The following is a 4,331-nucleotide window of genomic DNA, read 5'->3' as shown; positions in this document are numbered from 1 at the left end:
GAAAGAAGAAAAGAAAATTTTAAAAAAATGGTCATTGAACCAAAATCCACCCACATCCAGAAAGCCCTAGGAAGTACAGAGGCTGGAGAAGGGAGAGAATATATCCACTCTAAACTATATTATTTGGGACTTTCAGGACTGAGAAAATCAGTCTTTCTTCTGTTCTGAAAATTAAAACTATCACTTTGGTGAGAGACCCCAGTTTTACAACTTTTCACGTTTACAGATGGCCTGATTTGGCAATCTTAAATGTTAAGGGAATTAGAAATCTGGCAGGAGGTAAGCATAGCCAAAAGTAAAGTATTAGAATTAAAACTAACCACCCTTCTATGAACATCCATAACTTAGGACAATTTGTACCTCCCAGAGCCATCTTGTCTCCTATCAGAGCTGGTGCTGGTGGCATCCACTGGCAGTGGGGTGCCAACCCTCTCCCTAGGGTGAGCTGGCTCCCTGTACGTGAGCATATTGTGGTGTGGAAGGGAGTGCAGCAAAACTGAACAAAATGACAAAGAAAGAAGCCAGTAATGGATAAACATTGCATCAGGGGCAAGTAAATGATTCTCTAAACAAAAACACCAATTAACATTAGTTAGCCCATGTCCTCAGAAACCGGCATGAAGATGAGGGTCAACAGGGATCAGTGTGGTGACCTGACTTTCACCACATTTAGTGCACATTTTCTGACAAGCAGAAGGGCATCGGGATGGACTGAAATCAGTCATGGATAGTTGCTGTAATTATAACCTGGCACAAAGGAGAAAGGAAGGGAATATAATTTTGTGTCACCTACTAGATGCCAAGCAATTGATTTGTCATTCTAGTTCAAAAAAGAATTCTATATGTCAGAGCGATGGGTTGAAAGCCGCCCCCCCCAAAGGTATATTAAAGCCCTAACCTCCAGTATCTCAGCATTTGAATTTATTTGGAAATAGAGTCATTGCAGATGTGATTAGTTAAGTTAAAATGAGGTCATCCTGCAGTAGGGTGGGCCTCCAATACAATATAACTGGTGTCCTTATAAAAAGATGGCCATGTGAAGACATAGACACAGGAAGATCACATGTGATGAAAAAGGCAGAGATTGGAGTTACGCAACTGCAAGCCAATGAATGCCAAAGATTGCCAGCAACCACTAGAAGCTGGAAAGTGGCAAATCTATAGGTTTCACAAGGAGCACGGCCCTGCTCACTACTTAATTTCGTACTTCTAGCTTCCAAAACCATAAGACAATAAATTTGTTATTTTAAACCACCCAATTTGTGGTACTTTGTTATGATAGCAGCCCTAGGAAACAAATACTATCAGGTATAATTATCTTGGCACGTTACAGAGGAAAACGAGGCATAGAAAACTAGAATACTTCCTCAAAATCCCATAGCTATTAAGGAGCCAAAATCAGTCTGACTCAAAGCTTGTGCTCTTCACCATATATTACAATGCCTCTAGGCCTTCAGACAGTTATCCAAATTGAAATTAGATAATGGCATGAGGAGTTTATGACTTTTAAACACCTAAAGCAACTAATGCTAATGAAACAGGTCACTACACGTTTTTTAACCAAAAAAAAAAATCACCTCATATTAAGAATAACTACATAACCATCAAACTGGATTCTTTCAACATGTATTTACTGAACTCCTACTATCTGTTCTGTAGGTATTGCTCTAAGAACTGCCTTCACAGATTTTTCAATCAATCGGGAAAAATATACATGCAAAATGCAGGTAAACAAGTGCCCTAGTGTCATAGATAGTGTTACAGAGTTATGTACCTGATATAAATTAGGGACCAAAGAGCTGTGCAGGGTGGGAGATCACTGGTGGGCTAGAATTCACTCTCTTAGATGTTCATGCTATCAAATTAAATATGTCTTAAAAGGACGTTGTGTTATCAATGATCATTTATGAAGGGATTCTTCTGAGAAATTGCAAGAGATGTCTATGTGAATATGTGAAGCAACTGTATATTCACGTAGCCGTCAGCTGCCCAGTTGTCTAAAACAAGTGTGAGCATAGTGAGAACCAAAACCATCTACCTCCACACACACGTTGGACACTGAGGATGGAAACTGCCTATCCTCCACACACACACATAATTTGCTTTCAATATTAGCATGATTTTACTCTTCTGTTGTCTTCATTAATAAAACTTTACCCTTCCAGGACAGTCTAATTCAGGCAAATGGCTTGATTGTTCGTTAAAGAAACTTCCGGAAACACCTATCAATTGTTCCTTGGAAAGCATCAACAGTTTGTGTCCTTAGATTCTTTGAATCCTTTCCTTCAAAAATCCTCACTTTGCTGTTTCCACCAATCCTGGATGGTTGTATGATGATCCTTATCCAATCGTAATCAAGTCACCACATTGAAACACATTTTAAACCAAAGTTTCAACTCTCAATAAATTCAAACCTTGCTTTCTGCCACCAGACACTTTCAAAGTTCTATTGAGATGATGTTCTTTCTTACCTCAGAAAACAACTATTAAAATATAAATTGAGGCATATTAGAAATTTTAAGAGTTTATTTGAGAAAAATTGATTAGAACGAGGCAATGGTCAAACCAGAAGTGGTTAGCAGTGCTCCAATAGGAGTTTGGGGCAAGACTTTATTTATAGAGAAGAGACCGAAGCAAAGCAAGGTAATTATTTGATTGGCTACAGCGTAAGCATATAGTGGCCAATCAAATAATTTAGCGTACAGTATCGCATTATTTGGGAAAGCGTAGCTGGCTGTTTGTTGTTGGTTGTCCTTAGGTTTTGATTTCTTAACCTTGAGGCCTTGTAGGCTTAGGTTATGGCTTGCTTACGTAGACTACTACGGCATTCAAGCCACCTCAGTCTAATGACCTTCTTGTTTAATTAATTGAACACAATCAACTGAATTTTATCTCATCAACAGATTGTGCTGGTGATATTTGGGAAGTCAGCATTCAACAATAATTATAGTGAACAAAGGGAAAGGGACAAGTTCGCAGGGAAAATAACAACTTTAGTTTTTAACCCACTGAATTTAGGTGTCTGAGAAACAATGAAATAGAGAAGTCCAGTACAGGCAGTCAAAGGGAGCTTAAGAGAAGGATTTGAGCAGAAGATCTGGGAGCCATTGCTGAGATCAGTCAGGGAGCAAGTGAGAGTGATGCAAAGGGGACCTGGGGCAGAAAACCGAGAAGTATATTAAAGAGATGGGGTGAAGGAGAGAATCCCCAGAAAGGAGACTAAGAAGTAAAAGGGTGGGGGAAAACATCAAGAGAGTTAGCTATCATGGGGTCCAAAGGCAGAAAGCATTTCAAAAAGTAAGGCAAGGTCAACAGGGCTAAATATTGCCCAGAGGACAAACACACACATACAAGATTGTGGAATTTACCACAAAGCGTCCTCCAAAAGAGCTAACTCAAAATCGAATTAATCGTCAAATGACCTTAAACTCTTCAAGTCAGTTTTATTACTCTGCCGTGTACACCATCAACTCTGGGAGCACATAATTCTAACTTCTCAGGAATGAGTGAGCCCTAGCTGATAAAGAATAAAGTGGTCTTCATGAAAATAAACAAACAAAAAATGTTGTCACCTAAATTATATGATGAAAAGAATGGCTTAGTTTTAATTTTTTTAAAGTAAACATCAGTTTTCCTGGAACTGTTTAATTATCAAACTCGTTCCACTGTATTACCTTAAACCCTGATCAAAGTAAGACAACAATACGCTTTTTTTGATCATTTCATAATCATCCATTAAAACAGTGGGATCATTTATGCAAGCTAAATTGTCATCCGCGATCTCCCACAAGACTATGTGGCATATCCCTGGCTGCTAAACAAAAGCTTTTCTCTTAAAGTCACTTAACTTTCTTTGGTTTTGTTTTTAAGCAAAGGGATTTATCAGGTTCTGAGTTTTATTTTGCTTCTGAAGCTTCCGCTACTTTATCAGCTTTAAATATGCTCAATTTGTTTGTGAGCCATAGCTTCCTAGAGAGGCAAAACAAGTGACTGAGCGATTTGCCTTCTATGACCAAGCAAGTTTTGGGTTCCTCAATTTTTTCCCTTTCCCTGTATGGGCAAAAATAAAGCAACCATGTGGATTTAAAAGTTAGACTGTTTCATGGTAGTGGAGTTATATAGACACTGCCTGATTTACCGATCTTGGGAAATAATTTTGACATGATGCCAAATCATCTTTAGCAATCCTGGAGCATCAAGACTTTGTTTAGATGTAAATTGAACTCAGTGACATCTATCCATAGACTACCTAGGACATCTACTAGCATTCATTAGTGTCTGATGAAAGAGTAAATCTAACCGATCATTAAAAATCATTATTGCCACGGAGA

This window comes from Diceros bicornis, chromosome 4, assembly GCF_020826845.1.
Source record: "Diceros bicornis minor isolate mBicDic1 chromosome 4, mDicBic1.mat.cur, whole genome shotgun sequence".
Taxonomy (NCBI): Eukaryota; Metazoa; Chordata; class Mammalia; order Perissodactyla; family Rhinocerotidae; genus Diceros; species Diceros bicornis.
This window is presented reverse-complemented; position numbering follows the sequence as displayed.